Source organism: Maniola hyperantus, chromosome 28 (assembly GCF_902806685.2).
Source record: "Maniola hyperantus chromosome 28, iAphHyp1.2, whole genome shotgun sequence".
NCBI lineage: Eukaryota > Metazoa > Arthropoda > Insecta > Lepidoptera > Nymphalidae > Maniola > Maniola hyperantus.
Window position 1 is genome coordinate 2,623,355 of NC_048563.1, and position 23,537 is coordinate 2,646,891.

At 39.6% G+C, this 23,537-nt stretch overlaps 2 protein-coding genes across 9 annotated transcripts in view; one reads left to right on the top strand and one right to left on the bottom strand.

Moving 5' to 3' along the window:
- The window catches only part of LOC138404444 (uncharacterized), a 50,887-nt gene extending 39,809 nt beyond the window's left edge, over positions 1-11,078 (bottom strand). Inside the window, exon 1 of one of the 4 annotated variants that reach the window (XM_069508363.1) lies at positions 10,921-11,078. The gene's annotated coding sequence lies outside the window, so the exon portion shown is untranslated. Of the gene's footprint in view, positions 1-10,875 lie in introns of all 4 variants that reach the window. The other 3 variants (XM_069508362.1, XM_069508361.1, XM_069508364.1) reach the window with 3 other exon arrangements.
- PAPLA1 (Phosphatidic Acid Phospholipase A1) overlaps positions 1-23,537 on the top strand; it is a 109,617-nt gene that overhangs the window by 49,168 nt on the left and 36,912 nt on the right. The window lies entirely within an intron of this gene.

A 23,537-nucleotide genomic window follows, 5' to 3' on the forward strand; every position in this document is an offset into this window, starting at 1 on the left:
GGGCAGGAATAGCCGATAACGCCCATCTTTAAGCAGTGGTCCGACTGCCGACGATGAACGAGAAACGAGTAGAACTAGAAACTTAAACGAGTTTGCGATCAGCGGGAAGCGAGTATGTAGTTTCGATAGTTTTGTCGCCGGGCTATAAGAGAGTGTGCAAGTGCCACGAGCGATTACTCGCGCCATTCGCCCGCGGTCGCTCAGTCCTGTGCAAACCTGCGCGCGCGTTACACGTGTTCAAGCGAGCGAGCATCGCTGAACGAATATCGCTGAGCGAGTTTATTTTTGAAGGCTCGTCGCTCAGCGATAAAACTAGTAAAGCGATACGTCGCCAGCAGTGTGATCAGTCAGAGAGCAACTTTTGATATATGTATCTCTTTCGTTTACACGGAATGTACATTTATTGTGCGTTTCTTGAGAGAGAAAATCGCCGATAGTTAGTCGTTTTCTCGCCGGCGGTGACCGCTGCCCACTACAGATTTGTCTGTTTTGGGGGATTATAACGAATTAAGTTTGTTACTCCTTGTATATTATCATATTATACTTCCGCAAAGTAGCACTTGCTACTATCCAAATTAAAAAAACGAGTCAAGTACGTATCGGGCTCGCACACGTAGGGCTCCGTACCATTGTACAAGAAATAACACTTTTTAATTATCATGGCGGCTATTTTGATTTTTTTATTATTTGTTGTTAGCGGCTGTGGCGGTTGCCACAATATAAACTAGATGGCGCTGTTCAATCGATGACGTAATCCCGAACAAATGTACCGCCGACAGTACTCGCACTAACAGAGTGTTCGGCAATCTGGACTATATATAGAAGTTTCAAGATACAACCGTCGGCCCAGCTGGCGCTACCGAGCACAACCAACCGCTCGGTGGGAGATCTCCCCTTTGGTACGGTCGAGCCTGCACACCGCTCCCGTACAGCGGCAATAGAAATACACATTCTACGAAAAATTTAATTTCAACTCTCTTTTATACCTATTACGGTTGACAGGAGCAGCAGCGGAGATCTCAGCTGTGCTAGTGACGTCTAGCCCCCAAGGGGGGAGAGTGAGCATAAGGGACAAGGAAGAGACAAAATAATTTGTAGGGAGTCAAGAAAACGCCAAGAGCAAGTACCGAACGGGCGCCCTCCCGCGATTAGGCCCATATAACCGAGAGGTTGGTGGCGCCATGGGAGGTGGACGGTTGTCCCAGGTTCCCAGGACGGACAGACAACGGAGGATTAGTAATAGTTAGCACCTTTTTACCTGTTAGGGCTTAGTTAGTAGGGTACGGAACCCTAGAAAACTAGTTTTAAATGACCTAAATGTATTACTTAACACTACATATAAAAACACTTTTCGCTTATGTAACTTGTTATGGCGGTTTCATGGTGTTTAATAATGAGTTTTGTGGACTGTAATAAAATGGTGGCTTTCGAGCTTGAATTTACAATCAATTAGGTAATTTCATGATCAACTCATCACCCGCTCACTACAGAACACAGGTCTCCTCTCAGAGTGAGAAGGGGTTTGGCCGTAGTCTACCACGCTGGCCAAGTGCGGATTGGCAGACTTCACACACCTTTGAGATTATTATGGAGAACTCTCAGGCATGCAGTTTCCTCACGATGTTTTCCTTCACCGTTCAAGCAAGTGACATTTAATTACTTAAAACGCACATAACTCCGAAAAGTTAAGAAGTGCGTGCCGGGGATCGAATCCTCGACCTCCGATTAGAAGGCAGATGTCCTAACCACTAGGCTATCACAGCTTTAGGTAATTTAACAGCGGTAAATACCTAAGTAAGATAGCCTAACAGTTACGCCTAAGTGATCTGAGTGAAGTGCGAGATTTTGGAGACCAAAGGACGAAGACAGCATTACCCCAATTCAATTCAATTCAAATATATATATATATATATATATATATACTACTATATATACTACTACTATATATACTAGCTGATGCCTGCGACTCCGTTCGCGTGGAATTGGGTTTTTAAAAATCCCGTGGGAACTCTGAGTTTCCGGGATAAAAAGTAGCCTATTTCACTCTCCAGGTCTTTATCTATACCCATGCAAAAAAACACATCAATCCGTTGCACCGTTGCGACGTAATTGAAGGACAAACCAACAAATCAACGAACCAACAAACAAACACACTTTCGCATTTATAATAAGGGGATTTCAGCCCGATTTATCTAAAAGAGGATTTTAAAGATTTGGAGGTCTGAGCCGCCGTTTGCAGCCTGCCACCCCTATTGCCCTTGGGGGTAAATACACCCCTAGAGACGAGGGAAGCCAGGGTGGGCCAGCTAGTCATGTTATTGGGTCCTCCCCGAGAAACAGACTGACTACAGAGTAGCTCTATCATACGTGTGTTGAATGCACATTTGTCATTCAAGGCTATGTTATATTCCTCGTTCCGGGAGCATTACACTATGCCAACATCTTGATAGATCTTTATAACATAGTAAATACGTATGTAAATCTGTATATATAAAATTCAAAGTCCTGACTGACTGACTGACTTACATATCAACGCACAGCCTAAACCGCTGGTCCTAGAGATATGAAATTTAGCCAAGATCTTAATAGTTCTTTACCATAATAAATAGTGATATACCAGTAGTTCTGAAGTCTTCCTATTCTAAAGTAAACTAGTAAAAAGTTAAAAAAACCGACCAACTGCGAGTCAGAATCGCGCGCCGAGGGTCCCGTACTCGGGTATTTCTTCTACATTGTTAGAATCCACAGGTGAAGCCCTTTCATATGATACCCCACTTGGTATAGTTATCTGACTTTGATAATTGAAAATACTAATTATTAGCTCATGACCACAATTTAATTTTTTTTGTGTGATGTAACCACAAATTCACGGTTTTCAGATTTTCCCCCTATAAGACCTACCTACCTGCCTTCATGATTCTAGGTCAACGGGAAGTACCCCGTAGGTTTCTTGTCAGACAGACAGACGGACAGACAGACAGACAACGAAGTGATCCTATAAGGGTTCCGTTTTTCCTTTTCAGGTACGGACCCCTAAACACCGTCCAAGTGCGAGTCAGAATCGCGCAGCGAGGGTTCCGTACTCGGTTAGATTTTAGCGAGTATTATTGGCACATGACCGGTTTTTTAGGGTTCCGTAGTAAACAAGGAACCCTTATAGTTTCGCCATGTCCGTCCGTCCGTCCGTCCTCGGTTGATCTCAGAGACTATTAGTGCTAGAAATCTGTAATTTGGCATGGGTATAAATATTAATCACGCCGTCAAAGTGGTGAAATAAAATTGTGATAAATATATTATTTAGGATAGCTCCCTTACATGTAAAGTGGGGATGAATTTTTTTTTCTACCCCTTAGTGTGGGGTATCGTTGAATAGGTTTTTTAAAAATACTATGGGTACATCATTTTTCGATTTCTAGATCCGTTTGTAAAATATGATGTTTTAAAGTGTTAATTTTTATTAGAGTTTCCCCCCCCCCCCCCCTCTATCAGCAAAATGGTAGTATATAGGAACGTGGTAAAAATCACAGCAGTAGTATATATAATAAATTTTAAAGGAAAACTACCATGGCTAAGTAGGGTTCACAGGTTAAGTAGTTATATCTGTTTTTCGAAAATTGTGCCTACGGAACCCTACATTGCGCGTGGCCCGCCACGCACTTTGCTCTATATAGAGATAACCTAACTGGTAATGTGTGGTACAGCTTTAAAAAATAAACGTTTTTCTTCTTCTTCTTCTTTTTCACTTGGCCGGTTTTTTTACTATCTCGTTAAAGACAGATAGAGTAAAGACATTCCTAGTATATTGCTCCCGGAATAACATATACATATGTAACCTTGACTGACTAATCTGTATTCATGTTACAACTTACATCGGCTCTACAACCTAATGTGTTTATAAGTGTCGCATTATCTCATAAACTTTATGATTGACCGAGCAAACCAAGGTCTCCGTCTCTAAGTCTATTCTTGGGGTGACTTCGCAATTGGTCCGTTTGTCCGTCCGTCTGTCAGAGCCTTACAGTACAGTGTAAAAAATCTTACGTTGAAATAGAAAGCGTAATTTTTTAATATTTTCTATGGAATAGTATTAGAAAATATATGTCCCGCAAATTGCTGATACGCGTGGCCGCCATTTTAGTGACGTCAGCACTAAACTGAAGTGTCGAGCTGATGGTATATTTTTACTTAAATATAGGTACGTCAAATGACGTCATTTCAATGTTAATGAGACATGGTTCCAGCACAATAGCAATTTGTGGGACTTATTTGCGGTCATACATTGTCAGACACCCTTAATTATTTGAACTTCTCTTCTAACTTTTACTTTATTTCTATATAATTTAAAAAATACCGGCCAAGTGCGAGTCAGGCTGGCGCAATGAGGGTTCCGTACTACAGTCGTATTTTTTCGCTATTTTGCACGATAATTCAAAAACTATGATGCATAAAAATAAATAAAAATCTGTTTTAGAATATACAGACCTTTCATATGATACCCCACTTGATATATGTAGTTATCTCACTTTGAAAGTTGAAAATACTAATTATTAGTTCATGACCACAATTTAATTTTATTTGTGTGATCTTACCCTAAATTCACGGTTTTGAGATTTTTCCCTAAATGTCAGCTATAAGATCTACCTACCTGCCAAATTTCATGATTCTAGGTCAACGGGAAGTACTCTGTAGGTTTCTTAACAGACAGTCATACAGACAGACAACAAAGTGATCCTATAAGGGTTCCGTTTTTCTTTTTGAGGTACGGAACCCTAAAAATCAAAATGGCCACCATGTAAATTAAAAGAATTAAAAATACACAACAATGTTATATGTTGTAGTTTGTACGATGGTAGTTGGTACGGAACCCTTCGTGTCCGAGTCCGACTCGCACTTGACCAGTTTTTCATTTTGTCAACAGCTGGTCAAGGTTCACGTTTACACATAAGTAAAGTATTGCCCAAACTTATATTGTGTTTGGCCGGTGCCTACTTATTGATTGCGCTGTCAAATATTGATTCAAATAGATTGCTTTATTGATTTTTTTTATGTAGTAACTGTCCTAAGGAATTCAGCCTATTGCTGCAATTTTTTTTTAAAGAATATTAGCCACTAGCTGATGCCCGTGACTTCGTTCGCGTGGATTTAAGTTTTTGAAATCCCGGGGGAACTCTTTAATTTTCCAGGATAAAAAGTAGCCTATGTCACTCTCCAGCAGGGTTATGGTGTATCTGAGTGGCACACTAATTTCGTGAAAATTTCTAATAATTTAATATCAAACTCAAATTTTCTATTCGCTAACGTCAGTTTTTAACCAAGATGACGTCATAGACAATGACTCTTGATCATAGCCATTAATGGGATGGAATAGAAACCGGAAATGCTTTTTCACGTATGTTTTCGTATCGATAGTTTTTAAAACTCTATTCACTAAGCAAAAGTGACAGTTTGTAATTAGAAACTTTATTAGGTGGCAACGCAGGTCTTTAACTATACCCATGCAAAAATCACGTCGATCTGTTGCTCCGTTGCGACGTGATTGAAGGACAAACAAGGGGTTAGCGCAGGGGCTGTACGGGGCGCTCCATCCCCGATTGCCATTTCAACCTGTTGCGTAAGTACTATACGTCGCCGGGACAGAAGCTATCTCTGTATTTTTGGCCAAAATACGTTAAGAGGATGGGCCAGTAAAAAGTGACAGACAGACAAACACACATTCATCATCATCATGATCAACCCATCGCCGGCTCACTACAGAGCACGGGTCTCCTCTCAGAGTGAGAAGGGTTTTGGTCATAGTCTACCACGCTGGCCAAGTGCGGATTGGTAGACTTCACACACCTTTGAGAACATTATGGAGAACTCTCAGGCATGCAGGTTTCCTCACGATGTTTTCCTTCACAGTTATAGCAAGTGATATTTAATTATTTTGCACTGCACGGGGCTGCAATGCCTTGTATAGTACGGTATAATAACATTGTAAATTGAAAAATTAAAAAGAGCAACCGCCGAGTTTCTTGCTGGTTCTTCTCGGTGGGAACGGCGTTCCGAACCAGTGGTAAATTAAAACTACCTGACTATTCATAAACACTTGTAAAAAGTTTACATGAATAAAAAAACATTCTATTGTAGTCTATTCTATTCTATTTAAAAACCGCACATAACTCCGATAGGTTAGAGGTGCGTGCCCGGGATCAAACCCCCGACCTCCGGTTAGAAGGCGGACGTCCTAACCACTAGGCTATCACAGCTTAACACACTTTAGACAGGTTAAATAGTAGCGCAAATCTACAGTAATAACAGTTACAGTTATCTAGATCAACTTTTGCAAATGGTTTGATTGATTTGATTCAATCACATACATACACAGTTACTGGCAAATATTTCCTACTGATAAAACCTGTGTTAATTAATAAAAACTGACTAAGCACGAGTCAGGCTCGCGAACCGAGGGTTCCGTACTACAGTCGTATTTTTTTCGTCATTTTGCACAATAATTCAAAAACTATGATGCATAAAAATAAATAAAATTCTATTTTAGAATGCACAGGTGAAGACCTTTCATATGATACCCCACTTGATATAGTCACTCACTTCGAAAGTTGAAAATACTAAGGTAATTATTAGTTCATGACCTCAATTTAATTTTTTTTGTGTGATCCTACACATTTTTTACACCTTTAATTACCTGTTATCTCCCAAAGCCACCATGATTCAAACAAACATCCGAACATTCCTCTCAGTGTTGGGCACAATACGCAGAGAAACTTTCAGCTTTTACAAAATACGTTTTTAGAGTTCCGTACCTCAAAAGGAAAAACGGTACCCTTATAGGATCACTTTGTTGTCTGTCTGTCTGTCTGTCCGTCTGTCTGTCAAGAAACCTACGGGGTACTTCCCGTTGACCTAGAATCATGAAATTTGGTATGTAGGTAGGTCTTTTAGCAGACATTCGGGGAAAAATCTGAAAACCGTGAATTTGTGGTTACATCACACAAAAAAATTAAATTGTGGTCATGACCTAATAATTAGGATTTTCAATTTTCAAAGTAAGATAACTATATCAAGTGGGGTATCATATGAAAGGGCTTCATCTGTGGATTCTAAAACAGATTTTTATTTATCTTTATGAATCATAGTTTTTGATTTATCCTGCAAAATGTCGATAAAATACGATTGTACTACGGAACCCTCAGCGCGCGAGTCTGATTCGCACTTGGCCAGTTTTTTATTGATATTGGTATTTATCTAACTTAGCACCGAACTGATCCTTGCGTGTGACTTTGGCAGAACGGGTTTGGACTTTTGTTTACTATATTATCGTGAAAAAAAAACAAATCGCGCCATGGTCACATTGAGTCGACTGTCAACAATGTTTTCGCAGTTTTTTGTCCACTATCTACATTTTCTGCGATATTTTTTTTATATTTTAATAATAATTCTTGGTAGTAATTTAATTAAGTACCTACCTACTGCGTAATATAATATAAGGAGTCGGAACTCGTTCTTTCCTTGATGGTATCTCTATATACTCATGTAAAAGGAGAACTTAGTCCACCCTCCATTTTCTACAACCGCACCGCACGCCACCGTAAGCAATTTCACCCTCACCACCTGGGTGCCTGGTGCACTTCGACCGCCCGTTGTTCTAGACTTTTTCCACGCGTGGAACCAACTCCCTTCGGCGGTGTTCCCACTAGATTTCAACATTGGACTAAGTTAGAGTCGAATAATTTTTTTTTTTTTTTTCTCTTAGTCGAATAGTGGAAATATCTGGGAACCCAACGGATTATTAATTACTAGCTGATGCCCGCGACTTCGTACGCGTGGATTTAGGTTCTAAAAATGATGTGGGAATTCTTTGATTTCCCGGGATAAAAAGTAGCCTATGTCACTCTCCAGATCTTAAACTATACCCATTCAAAAAATAACGTCAACCCGTTGCTCCGTTACGACATGATTGAAGGACAAACCAACAAACAAACACACTTTCGCATTTATAATATGGGTAATGCTTAATGTGCTATAATAAGACATTGTTACCTGCCTTTCTTGATTTTAGGTCAACGGAAAGTAGTGAACTATATAGGGTTTGATTCTCCTTGTCTTGACAGACACGACAGACAGATAGACAGACAACGAACTGATTTTTTTTGTTTTCCTTTTTAGGTACGGAACCTAAAAACAAGCGCTCTAGTTAGTTGACTAGTTCGCCTTTACGGACGGGCCGACCCTGTTTTCTTATAAGAAAGTATTTTCAACATAATATCATTTACCTATTTATATGGAAAATTTCTGCCACATTCGATAATTGGAATATGCTAATATATATCTGTGACGCCGTTATTAAGAAATTATGTAAATATGTATAGTGTATATATTAAACATATGCATTCTGTGTTGACATTGAATTCTTAATGGCGACAATTTCCGATTTTATATATTATGTTCTTTTTTTATACATATTTCTTGTCGTATTCTTGTCGTATTAATCTATGTATATACAGGATGTAACCAGAACGCTGGCAAAAACGAAGACAGGTGATAGTACTGATGATTGCTGTTATGATACCTACCACAAAAAAACCGGCCAAGCGCGACTCAGGCTCGCGCAACGAGGGTTCCGTACTACAGTCGCATTTTTTCGACATTTTGCACGATAATTCAAAAACTATGATGCATAAAAATAAATAAAAATCTATTTTATAATCCACAGGCGAAGCCCTTTCATATGATACCCCACTTGATATAGTTATCTTAATTCGAAAATTGAAAATACTAATTATTACTTCATGACCACAATTAATTTTTTTTTGTGTGATGTAAGGTTATTTGAACTGTACCATAACTGAATCACACGTTTTTGAAATTTTTGTCTGTCTGTCTGTCTCTTTGAATGGGCTAATCTTCGGAACGACTGAACCTATATTGACAGGACTTTCACAGGCAAGTAGAGGATTAACCAGGGAGTAACATAGACTACTTTTTAAGCGAGTTTCAAAAAAGGAGGAGTTGTTTTTTTCTACCTATAAACACCGAAATCTCCGAGATTTCTGAACCGATTGAGTAATTTTTGTTTTATTCGATAGAGAAACTTTGCGATATTGTCCAATAAAATATTTGGATTCCAACTCCTGAATCCTGATGCTGTACGGGACCTGACCACAAAAAATTATGGGATTTAGAAACTGTCAAAAAATTGATTGGGGCCGATTCTCTTGTACACAATCTCTAAAGTTAACTAAATTAACAGGTCTAAATCTAGTGCTATCCTTTTCCGCAAGCAACATTATGAAAGGGATAGCAATAGATTTAGATGTGTCATTTTAGTTTAGTTTAGAGATTGTGTACAACGGAATTAGCCACATTGACTTTCAGTGTAAATTGAGCTTAAAGGTATGATTCCGAACCACGCTGCACGCAGCAGTGCTGCCGCAACGGTGCTGTCGCGGCACTAGTGGTCCCAATACAATCTCTATAAGCTTATATGAGATTACATTCCGAGCTAGGCTGCAATGTCGCGGCAGCAATGTAGCGGCAGCACTGCACCGTGCAGCATGGTTCGGAATCATACCTTAACTGAGCTTTCCTGCCCTTCATGGTACCCTAAAACACCTGGAAAAGGTGAAGCAAAATCGAGCATTTCCTGTACACTTAATGCACTCGTTATACTTAATTGACAATAATTAATTATAGTTTGTAAAAATATATATTTACTAGTTATTTTTTTGTTTCCGATTACTACAAAAAGCATTTATGAAAGACTGAAACTTGTTTTGCAAGATGAAATACAATGTTAGTCCATAAATAGGATTATGTATTTCGTTTTTAATTTTTTAAGTCATCTAAACATATATAAAAGGAAAAGGTGACTGACTGACTATCAACGCATAGTTCAAACTACTAGATGGATCGGGCTGAAATTTAGCATGCATATAGCTATTATGACTTAGGCATCCGCTAAGACAGGATTTTTGAAAAATTAAACCCCTAAGGGGGTAAAATAGGGGTTTGAAATTTGTGCAGTCTACGCAGACGAAGTCGCGAGCATACCTACGTTATAATAGCTATCTGCATGCCAAATTTCAGCCCTATCTGTTCAGTTGTTTGAGCTGTGCGTTGATAGATCAGTAAGTCAGTCAATCCTTTTATATATTTAAAAAAACTTTTTTCATGGATGTTCCTATAGTTAGCATACTTTTTGAATATTTCGAAAATATATATCAAAAGCATTTTGAAAACAAGTGGAACTCGTTTGCGAGCGAAATGTAAAGGTATCGTTATTCCGAAAATGGATTTTGCATGTTTATTTATCAACCGGCTTTATTTTTTATCCCTTACCTTTTCTTATTTATTTTTAGTATTTCCACAACCACCTTATATGTAAACCATCTGTCAATTAAAACACCGATGTATAATTTAAAAAAAACCATACTAATATTATAAATGCGAAAGTGTGTCTGTCTGTCTGTCTGTCTGCCTGTCTGCTTTTCACGGCCCATCCGTTCAACCGATTTTGATGAAATTTGGTACAGAAATAGCTTACATCCCGGGAACGAACATAGGCTACTTTGTATCGGGAAAAATTAAAGAGGGATGAAAAAAATCTAAATCCACGCGGACTAAGTCAAATCTAACTATATTTATTACATAACGGAATAAGTAGATATGTACTTTAAAATAGTATTCATTAATAATTAGTATGTTCTGTGATTGTGATGGTGATAATTAGCACTAAAGCTACGAGGGTTCTAAACGCGTCCTGGCCTGAGAAGATATATTTTAAACCAAAGTTCCAGGTTTTAATATACACTTGTGTCTTCTACCAATATGAAATTAAGGAAATCGCCGTTTTTTTGTATAAAATAAAGCTCAAACCTGAAAGTTACAATTAACTTTTCAAAAAAAAAAAAAACTACGCACTGGAGACGAAGCCAAAAATTTTTTTTATCACTCACAAAAAAAAACCACTTTTTTCACAAACGGAAAAACTTCAAGTTCTAAACTTTTGTTTATAAAGTCGGAACTACACACGAGGATATAAGCTCTTTTGTCGCGTGTTAAACACGTCCGTCCGTTACGACGGTCTATAGCAGACTGAATGTCGACGCGAGAGCAGGTGTGCTAAAGAGTTGATCGATACCGGATGGTGTTATGCCATCGTGAGTAAGCGCAATAACAAGAAAAGGTGACATAGTTGGCTGTGATAAGCTGTGAGTTGACAAGTCGACAATGCTTTAAGGGTGTTAAGAACCTATGTAAAAACCAAATATTTTATGTAAATACTAGCTGATGCCCGCGACTTCGTGCACGTGGATTTACATTTTTCAAAATCCCGCGGGAACTCTTTGATTTTCCGGGATAAAAAGTAGCTTATGTCCTTCCCCGGGATATATGCTAACCCTGTACCAAATTTCATCAAAATCGGTTGAACGGTTGAGCCGTGAAAAGCTAGCAGACAGAAAGACAGACAGACAGACACACACACTTTCGCATTTATAATATTAGTATGGATATGGATATTTTACTAGCTTATGCTCGTGACTTCGTCCGCGTGGACTACACAAACTTCAAACCCCTATTTCACCCCCTTAGGGGTTGAATTTGCAAAAATCCTTTGAAACCACCAGACTTAATAACAATTTAGACGAAACAGAATTATGTCTCTACATATGCACCAGACAAGACAGATTTATGTCTCTCTGTCTACATATGCACCAGACAAGACAGAATTTTGTCTCTACATATTATGCACCAGACAAGACAGTTTTATGTCTCTACATATGCACCAGAAAAGACAGATTTATGTCTCTACATATGCTCCAGTGTAGGCCCTGCTGAACTGTACCTCTTGGCCGCTATCGAAGGGCGTTATGCAACCGTGAGTGATTTCGCGTTTTCCGAACTTTTCCTTTTACGTTTTTCCGCTCCACTTCTTTATCTCTGCGTCATGGTTGTATGTTAAGTGTAATGATTTGTTTAAGGCGTAACTTTTTCGTGACTAGAACAAAACCACAATATAATATGAGAAAATCGGCGAAGTGCGAGTCGGACTCGAGCACGAAACCGTTAGCACGAAAAAAATCGGCACCAGCGTGGTGGACTATGGCCTTTAAAACTATGGCCTCTAAAACCTTCTCATAGAGAGGAGACCCGTTCTCTGTAGTGAGATAGGTTGATTATGATGATGATTTCCCTAATTCGATAATAGTTAACCTAATACATCATAAATTAACCTTATACAATAAAAATATTATAACTACTTAATTACCTACTTAACAATAATCACTTAATTATTTTTCATTACTTAATTATTATAACATATTGTCCACATTGAGAGACATTAGAGAACTCTCAGGCATGCAGGTTTCCTCACGATGTTTTCCTTCAGTGATATTTTATTGTTTAAAATGCACATAACCCTGAAAAGTTAGAGGTGCGTGTCCGGTAACGAACCCCCGACCCCAATAGAAGCACTAATCATAGTTGTGATAATATAGTCTACTATAGTAGGTACATATAGTCACGCATTTTAAACTGAGTCGTCGAGTTATCTGTCTGTTTCGCTCGCGCTTACCTACGACCTGTAAGTGCGAGCGAAACAGACAGACAACTCGACGACTGAGTTTAAAATGTGACTATAGTGGTTAGGGCGTCCGCCTGCTACCGGGCACGCACCCCTAACTTTTTGGAGTTATGTGCGTTTAATTAATTAAATATCACTTGCTTTAACGGTGAAGGAAAACATCGTGAGGAATCCTGCATGCCTGAGAGTTCTCCATAATGTTCTCAAAGGTGGGTGAAGATTGCCAATCCGCACTTTACCAGCGTGGTTATTATAGCCAAAACCCTTCTCACTCTGAGAGGAGTCCCGTGCTCTGCAGTGAGCCGGCGATGGGTTGATCATGACGATGATGATGAATCACAGTTGGACGCAGTGGGTTAGTGTAACAGCTAATAACTAATCTTTCAATTTGTTAACTTTAGGCGTTACCCAAACCGCACCTAAGTTTCCTTGCCTAAGTGTTTATTTTCCATTGTATCATTGCATTGCAACGCCCTAAAGAAATAAGGTGCGTTGGGGTAAGTTCGGGCAGTTTTTCGTTGTGTTTGGAAGATGTTGGCCAAATTTATTTTGCACGAAAGTTACAATAGTTTGCACAATAAATTATAGTGAAAATTATTTGTTAATAAATAAGCTACAGATAGAATCTGTTCCATGTAGTTATAAATGAAACAACTACTGTTTATCGGGTGTTCAAAATATGAATAAAATTTTAAAACCTTGGGAAAAATCGGACGTTCATGGGTAAAGATCGGACTACCTTCTAAAATCGCCATTCTGGCTTAGAACAAAGAGTTCATCGAAATAGAATATCCGTTCTTATACGTCCTATTATCCTATTAGACGTCACTTCCAGTAAAACGTGCATAACTCATGCCCGATGCGTCGGAACGACCAACAGGGACTGGGACGTGGCCCACGTCACGTGGCCCAGAACCACCAACAGAATTGTACACATGAAATCAGTACCCATAATAAAAGGACGAGCCGACTGACTGATCTGTCAACGCATAGCTCAAACTACTCGACGGATTGGGCTGAAACTTTGCATGCAGATAGCTATTATGACGTAGACATCTGCTAAGACATTTTGGAAAGGAAGGAAGGAAATTGGAGGAATAAGGATTTTTGAAAATTTTATCCCTAAGGGGGTAAAATATTATATGTTCTTTGTTTTTAACATTAAGTTAGTATATTATAATATAGTAATTCTAATTTTCTTATTTCTAATTTTGTTTTTTGACAAAGTAGGCATGATGTAATGCGCAGACGTACCTACGCATTGAGGGTCAAACCTCTGTGGTTTTTTTACAATGCGTACTACCTATTATATGTAAATTTTCTTGTATGTTAATAATAAATAAAAAAAATAAAAAAAAAAAATATTGGTTTGAAAGTGCAGTTCACGCGCACGAAGTCGCGAGGATAAGCTAGTTTAATAATATGGATGGATATTTTATTTTTATTTTTAAAAAGAATATTAGCCATGTTAAATGACTAATATTCCCCTTTCCTCTCCAATTAAGCGTCAGGCTTGTGCTAGGAGTAGGTACGACAATAGTGCAACGGGCGGGGTTTGAACCGTCGACCTTTCGGTTTTCAGTCCACTCCTTTACCGGTTGAGCTATTGAGGCTCTTAATATATATTGGATAAAACTTTTAGTGGTTTTTCAAATGAATACTAGTACTACTGCTACTGCTAAAAAACCTAGACCTAAGCAAATATAAGTCCCGCAAATTGATAATGCGCGTGGCCGCCATTTTAGTGACGTCAGCACTAGACTGAAGTTTCGAGCTGATGGTTTATTTTTATTTCGGCTGACGTCAAAATGACGTCATTTCGATTTTAATGAGACATGGTTCCAGCGCAATAGCAATTTGCGGGACTTATAACTGGAAGTTCAAAACAGAGCTTATCTAGCTTTTCGACACTTGCCTATCTATGGCGGCGTGTTTGATGTTATGACTTATGTGTTATGGAGTAATGAGTAAATAGTAAAATCGTTTTACAACCGGAAACTATGTGAATTCCTAGATAATAATTGTTAAAAATGACACACTTTACTTTGAACTTGAGTTATGAATATGTGTCATATTTAAAGGGGGGAAAATGTAGCGCAAAATGTTTTTTGGTGATAAATTTGAAAATATCTATGAATTTTATTTTCTAAATTACAACGTAGTCATCAGTAATCAAGACCATTTTATTAGTTAAATACTTTTATATACAAAAATCCGGCCAAGTTCGAGTCAGGCTCGCGCAATGAGGGTTCCGTACTACTGTCGTATTTTTTCGACATTTTGCACGACAATTCAAAAACTATGATGCATAAAAATAAATAAAAATCTGTTTTAGAATGTACAGGTGAAGACCTTTCATATGATACCCCACTTGATATAGTCACTCACTTCGAAAGTTGAAAATATGAAAATACTAATTATTACTTCATGACCACAATTTAATTTTTTTTGTGTGATCTAACCCTAAATTCGCGGTTTTCAGATTTTTCCCCAAATGTCAGCTATAAGATCTACCTACCTGCCAAATTTCATGATTCTAGGTCAACGGGAAGCACCCTGTAGGTTTCTTGACAGACAGACGGACAGACAGACAACTAAGTGATCCTATAAGGGTTACGTTTTTACGATATTTAGGTACGGAACCCTAAAAATTGTAACGAAATACTCAAATCAAAACTTCACTTGATAAGAAATGATAATGCAGTCTCATTAACTAAGTTTAAAGGATGGCCAATTATTATCGTTTGAACTTAGGTTGAGGATTGAGATCTATATAAGTTCAGTTTTTTTTTTTTTTTTTAATTTATTATCAAATAAAAATACATACAAATAAAAGCTTAAACTAAAAACACCGAAAAAACCACAGAGGTTTGTCCTCGGTGCCTATCTGCAACGAAGATACCTATTAACTAATTACTTAAAAGAAATAATCTACAGTAGGTATATAACGCGAAGAATCACGTAAGTATGTAACATAATATTATAATCGTGAGTAGGAGTTGGGAGGTCCCGGGTTCGATTCTTGGCAGGGTTTGGAATTTTATAATTTCTGGTCTGGTCTTTTGGGAGGCTTCCGCGCCGCCAAGCGATTTAGAGTTCCGGTACGATGCCGTATTGAAACCAAAGGGGCATGCTATTATGACGTAGGCATCTGCTAAGAAAGGATTTTTGAAAATTCAACCCCTAAGGGGGTGAAATAGGGCTTTGAAATTTGTGTAGTCCACGCGAGCGAGTGTCGCGAGCATAAGCTTGTAAGAAATAAAAAAATGATTCACAAACAAACAGATACACACGTCAACGTCACGGGATTTCCTAGTTTAGGGGTCAGGATTCCAGAGAGTTGATTACTGTACTGAGTTGTTTAAATAAATAAATATTATATTATAAACCGTCAAACTTATTACACCCCTCTTTTTGGGTCGGGGCTTAAAACCTATCACCGGGGGGCGATTACCAGGGGCGTGCAGGTCATAGAGGCAAACATGCACTGCTTACCCCAGTAGTAATAGCTCAATGCATATTTTTCATTATGACCTGCCAATAAACAGGTTGCTAGCTAACTAATGCCTACCCTGGCTTCAAACCTGTGCACGCCACTGGTGATTACCTATCTCGCGACAGGCGTAAAGCTCGCGATTATTGCTGTCAAACGTCCGGCTAAAGAGAGGCAGCAATAGCCACAAAGCAAAATAAGAAGAGAGACAGCAAATGAACTATCGCATTGCTACTGCTGTCGCTACTGCAACGATTTACGTTATCACCCCGCGCGGGTAAGATCGCGGTCAAGCAGTGGCGTGCAGCTCATAGAAGCATAAACGCACTGCTTACCCTCATTGTAATAAATCAATGCTTATTTTTCATTATAACCTGCCGTAAAATAAGTTCATACCTAAATGCATACCCTGGCTTGAACTCCTGTGCACGCCACTGCGATCAAGCACTGACTTTGGGCTAATCTGGAATTAAATAGTTTTGGAAAGTCAATAGAAAGAATTATTAAAATCATTATTAAATTCAGTTTGTCGATAAATAAACTATTAACAAACTTAAATCTAAAAAAAAACAACATTAAATTAAAACTAAAATAAATTAAATTAAATCTAAAAGCTCGTCGAGACCACCGCAGCGAGGCATTGTACCCAAGATGCTGGCAGCTTTACCCCTTTGGATGGCCTAACTAATTCTTTGACCAAGGTAGCTGCCAGCTCTCGGGTCCCCGGTTGAAATAACTGCTACACTTTCTCAAAAAGCGCATTTGCATTTGGTGTTAAAATTTTTAATCATTTACCACTCAATATTAAAAAAACAGAAGGCAATATGTTTAAAAATAAATTAAGAAATTGGTTAATTAGTAAGGCCTTTTATAATATTAATGAGTATTTTTATGAAAATTATTGATGTAAGTGTAGAATGTAAGTACCTAGGATGTGTTTTTTAGTTTAGTAAACAAAATAGTTAAAAATTGTAATATTTAAAAATATTGTATGTAAAGTATTGCACGCCACAAAGTGGCAAACTGTTAGAACTTTATAACAAGTATAACACCTAATGTACCTACACAGTTAATGCAATAAAATTTATTCTATTCTATTCTATTCTATTCTATTGACTCGATAACTCTTTTCGCAATTTCTTCAAAAAGAGCTCGAGCCCCCGGGCCCCACGGCCCCAAGGTCTCCACACCAAAAGGCACGAATACGAAGCTCCCATCGAGGTTTTCATATTTGCGCCTCTTGGCCTGTCAATTAATAAAATCAAATAGATCGACACTGCATAAGGTCGTCCGAATCAAGTTTTCGTCGTTCAATGAATTAATTTACATGCATTGGTTCAGCGGTGACCAGCACGCCGCCGCCGCCGCGCGCCGTTCGGGTATTGGTATGTTATGTTTTGCAATTACATTAGGGCTGATTCTCTTATACACATTCTCTAAACTAAACTAAATTAACAGGTCAAAATCTAGTGCTATCCTTTTCCGCAAGCAGCACTATGACAGGGATAGCAATAGATTTAGACGTCATTTTAGTTTAGTTTAGACATTGTAGCTAATTCCTTTGTACACAATCTCTAAACTAAACTAAAATATCACGTCTAAATCTATTGCTATCCCTTTCATAATGTTGCTTGCGGAAAAGGAAAGCACTAGATTTAGACCTGTTAATTTAGTTTAGTTTAGAGATTGTGTACTAGAGAATCGGCCCCATTGTCGCTAATTCCGTTGTACACAATCTCTAAACTAAACTAAAATGGCACGTCTAAATATATTGCTATCCCTTTCATAATGTTGTTTGCGGAAAAGGATAGCATTAGATTTAGCCCTGTTAATTTAATTTAGTTTAGAGATTGTGTACAAAAGAATCGGCCCCAATGTGTACAAGAGAATCGTCCCCAATGTTTATCTGCTGTATGAAACTCGAATTACTTAGCCTTCTGACTTAAGACTCAAAGGGACAAGGAAGGGATAGAAAGAACTTGGAGGGAGTCAAGAAAGAGCCACCGAGCAAGTACCGAACGGGCGCCCTTCTTTTTTTTGTGTTGTTTCGGATTGACTATGCTGCGTAGGCCCTACTGGCCACTGCAGCGTCACGGGGGGGGGGGGGGGGGGGGGGAGGGCGAAGCTCCGCCTGGGGGTGAGCCCTAGGGCTCGAAGAAATAATTCGAGAGGTCGGGGGGCAACGTCCTCCTAAGGGCACCTCCTGTGAGGCTCGGACCACGGCTCAGGATGACGTTGGGATGGGTGGAGTTGTTGGACTACTGGTTAGTCCGTACCATAGAGCAGAAACAAAGAGGAGATGTTGTATTAAGATTTCCCTATGAAATATCGAGTGACATTTTGCGGGGTGAGGGGTTGTGGAACGCCGCCCACTTCTCAATTTTCCATCTGCGGGTTAGTAGCAAAACTACTCGCTTAGCGACCTAACATCGATATATTGATGTCACTACATAGTTCAGCTATCTCACACTAGATGTCAATAATCTAGAACTATTTTAATAATTACGTATAAAATTACTTACAAATGAAATGTGATACCATTCATAGCATCAGAACGTCTGTCTGAATAACTTTGACACGATAAAACACAACACTTCATCCTTTTGTTCTTAAAAACGCGAAAACACACCGATAATACGAGTCTCAATATATTATGTGAACCTGACGAACGCAGACAGCATACTAACTAAGGCCCCGCCCACAGTGATGACGTCAGGACCTAGTTGAAAATCACAGTGCACAGTTGCTTAGGCCAACTCCTCTTTGTTTCTGCTCTATGGTCCGTACGCCCCCGAGATCGTAGCGCGAGTCCACGTCCGGGTGACGTTAGAAATCGGGGACCTCGTCTTCGCCGGCGAAGACGCTGTAAAGAGGTTGATTTGTGTAGCTCTACGAGATAGGGAGCATTGTCGATCATGATTTGATCGTCAGGATCGTTAAGGACGTGCTTAGGGCGTCTTTTGTCGCGGTTTTATGGGCCGAAACGGGCGCCCTCCCGCGTTTCGGCCCCATTTACCCCCGAGGTTGGTGGGGCCATGGGAGGTGGTGGGTTGTCCAGCCTACTGATTCGCAAACTTAGTGATCAACAACAGGGAACTCGCGGTTTGCTCCTGAATCGACGATATATAAAAGGAAAAGGTAACTGACTGACTGACTGACTGACTGATCTATCAACACACAGCTCAAACTACTGGACGGATCGGGCTGAAATTTGGCATGCAGATAGCTATTATGACGTAGGCATCCGCTAAGAAAGGATTTTTGAAAATTCGACCCCTAAGGGGGTGAAGAATTAGAAATACACATTCTGCGATTTCGACTCTACCTATTACTGTTCACGAGATACAGCCTGCTGACAGACAGACAGACGGACGGACAGCGGAGGCTTAGTAATAGGGTCCCGTTGGCACCCTTCGGGTTTGGAACTCTAAAGAGTAGGTAGTTCAATGATTGTATCGGATTAAAAAAAGACACTTAACATTGGATGAGATCACAAGCACCTGTAAATGATAAAACCGGTCAAGTCGAGTCAGACTCGCGCACTGAGGGTTCCGTAGTGCAGTGGTATTTTTTCGACATTCTGCACAATATATCAAAAACTTTTTTTTTTTTTAATAGATATAGCGAGCAAACGAGCAGGCGGGTCACCTGATGTTAAGTGATTACCGCCGCCCATGAACATTTGCAGCACCAGAGGAGCCGCCGATGCGTTGCCGGCCTTCTAGGAATTTGTTGGTCCGCCCCTTGAATAACCCCATGTTATAATCTAGTGGGAACACCGCGGATGGGAGTTGGTTCCACAGTTTGCACGTGCGTGGAAAGAAGGATCTGGCAGGAATTATGCATAAAAATCTGTTTTAAAATGTACAGGTAAAGCCCTTTCATATGATACCCTACTTGGTATAGTTATCTTACTTTGAAAGTTGAAAATACTAATTATTATTAGTCCAAAACATCTAAATATAATAAAAGAGAAATACCACTCACTCACTGACTAATCACGAAATCTCAGGAACTATTAAGCCTACAAACTTGAAATTTGGAAGGTAGGTTCTTTCTAGGACGTAGGTGTCAGCTAAGAAACGGTTTTGAGAACATCCCCCCTAAGGGTGGGAAAGGGGGGGGGGGGTCGAAGGTTGTATGAAAGTCCTATGTTTTTGAAGTTAGCATTTAAATTGGCATTTAGTTATTCTGGGTTCTGTGCCTTAGGGTGAGACTGAGTGAGTAGGTAAGTGAGCGGGAAAATTTCAGATCTCATAAGAAACCAGAAATTTTACGCGGACGAAGTCGCAGGCGACTGCTAGTATTTTAATAATTTTTGTGATTTAACCACAAATGCACGGTTTTCGAATTTATTCCTTAACTTATGCTAGCTAGCTACCTACCTACCTTTTTTTAAAAATAAAAATGGCGAGCAAACCGAACAGCTGATGTTAAGTGATTACCGCCGCCCATGAACATTTGCAGTACCAGAGTAACCACCAATGCGTTGCCGGCCTTTCAGGAATTTGTTGGTCCGCCCCTTGAATAACCCAATGGGAACACCGCCGAAGGGAGTTGACTCCACAGTTTACCCATGTTTCTAGGTCAACGGGAAGTGCCCTATAGGTTTCTTGACGGACAGACAGACAACGAAGTGATCTTATAAGGGTTCCGTTTTTCCTTTTGAGGTACGGAACCTTAAAAACAAGCGTGCTCGATAAGCAAGTTAGAGATACATAGATGAGAAAACGTGATTATAATAATGTAAGTAGTAAAGTGTTTTGAAAACAATTTCTACATAGCTTACAGAAATTAGCTATTGTCCATTCATTAGGAAATACTTCGAAGTATTTTATCTCTGTTGCGATATGATTCAGGTGTCTCCATAGAGACTAGAAGAGTTTGTCTACCTAGTCGCCAATAGGGTCTTGGAAATAAAATGACGTGATTTTTTGTATAGCGGTAGTTTATGGGGCTAGAATTCGTTATTAAAGAGAATAATTTAAAAAATTATGATTTTTATTTATTTTTACCAAGTCACGCTGTACATAAGGTGAATAATAACGTCACAATCCGTAAACGACAATTTTTCCAATTTTGAACATAAAAATAGAGTAATTTCTGCGGGATAATATTTTTTATGTTAAAAAATTTAAAACTATGTATTTGTCGTTTACGCCTTGTGACGTCATTAATCGCTTTCCGTACAGCGTGACGTTAGTAATTAATTATTTTTAAAATAAATAAAAAATGTTTTTTTTTAAATTATTCTCTTTAATAATGAATTCTAGCCCCATAAACTACCACTATACAAAACATCACATCATTTTATTACTGCAGCCCAAGACCCCTATAACGTACCTTATCATCTAACCTAACCTAACCTAACCGTACCTTATCATGCGTGTTCTAACTTCTAACACGTACCTATACTTGACCAGTTTTTGAGATTAGCACTTGCAAACAGACATACGCGGCGGACTGGCTTCACAGTGTGTAGTGATTTGTTGATTGCATTATAGGTAGAGATGTATGTAGAGATATCCATTTAAGGCAAGTGCATATTAGAAAGTTTGCTCCGATTTCGTAAAAAAACTAAATTCCATCTATAGTGTCTATATTAGTACGTGGGATTAATCTAGGACTAGAAACTGCTAAAAGGTGTACACTAAATTCCTACTTGAGTATCACTACCCATATTATAAATGCGATAGTGTGTTTGTTTTATTGGTATGTTTTTTTTAACGCTGGGAAATGCGTTTACGCATCCCCCCCTCCTGGAAGCCAGCCAGCTAACCAGCCAGCCAACCAACTGGAGGGAAGGTATGTGGGACTCGTCGGCCGAGAGGCGACCGAAATACCCACTAAAACCCAGCGGCGCTTCAGCGCGTCGCCTGGTGACTGGGTCATGGGAACGCCGGAGCAAACCACCGCGACCCAGCCAGCGACATCCGCCGAGGCGGACCCTCTACCGGGGACCCCGCTCACGAGGTCCCCACACCGCGCGTCCGAGGCGCACCGATGAAATGCGGGCGCCTCCCGACCCAGGGACCCAACGGGCGACAACTGCAGACTTCGCGCACGTTGCCCGCGCCCCATCCTCCGCCTCGTCCACTGTGCCCTCTGCTAGTCAGAGGGACACGCGGAGAAACCTCCCCCCTGCCAGGCCATTGGCTATGGCTAACAATATCCCCGAAGAGAGATTATTAGCCATGTTACCGGGGTGCATCGGCCCGAATACTGCTCTTCCCCTCGGATGCCCGATGCATCCAAAAGGGACCAGCAGCACCCAGGCACACTGGGAGGTTACCTGACTGGCACCCCTATTTTTGGTTTGTCATTCAATCCCCTATTGTTGGTTTGTCATTCAATCAGGTCCCAACGGAGCAACCGAGCAACGGATCGTCGTGATTTTTGGCATGGGTATAGATAAAAGCCTGGAGAGTGACATAGCCTACTTTTTATCCCGAAAAATCAAAGAGTTCACACGGGATTTCGAAGACCAAAATCCACGCCAGCTGTTTTTAATAAACCGGAAAAAATGTATTATCAGATAGTTTTAAATAAATCATAATGTACGCATACCTTTATCCTCGAAATGCCATAGATACTCGAACACGATCAACTTGATCCAATAGTGAAATTGCGAATAACCTTACATACTTGTTTTGCGTGAAACGCTTTTGAAGTCAAAGGTTCCGTACTCAAAATACTATTGAAAAACTCTGTGAAATAACCAATGCACCCTGCTGCACGATCGTGGTAGAATGACAGCTACAATGTCGCGAACGCAATCTCCTCTGATTGGTTGACACTCGCTCACTATTGGCTAAAATGCATTGTTGCAACATGTATAGCACAAATTCAGCCATTCACAACATGTGAGATAGTAATAATGATTGATGCAGGTTTTAAGAAATCGACCTCCTGGTATTCATGATTTTCTTGGACCAAAAGTCGTCTAAGACTTTCATTCTCCGAACGTAGGCCTTCCCTAAAGAGCGCCACCTTACCCAGTCCTCAGCCTTCCTCATCCAGCCACTTCCCGCCAGCCTCTGTATATCTATTTATTTATTTATTGCACACAACACAAAGTAAACATAAAAAGAACATACAAGGATCTTCATCTAATAGCTGTAGCATGCAAAGGCGGCCTTATCGATCCTTAATCTAAATATATAAAAGGAAAAGGTGACTGACTGATTGACTGACTGATCTATCAACGCACAGCTCAAACTATTCGACGGATCGGGCTGAAATTTGGCATGCAGATAGATATTATGACGTAGGCATCCGCTAAGAAAGGATTTTTGAAAATTCAACCCCTAAGGGAGTGAAATAGGGGTTTGAAATTTGTATAGTCCACGCGGACGAAATCGCGAGCATAAGCTAGTACTTAATAAACCAGGAAACTCTAAAAGTTTACAAGTTGGCCATTTGCGTGGGTGGTAGATCTGACTCCTAACTAGGTTATCTGTA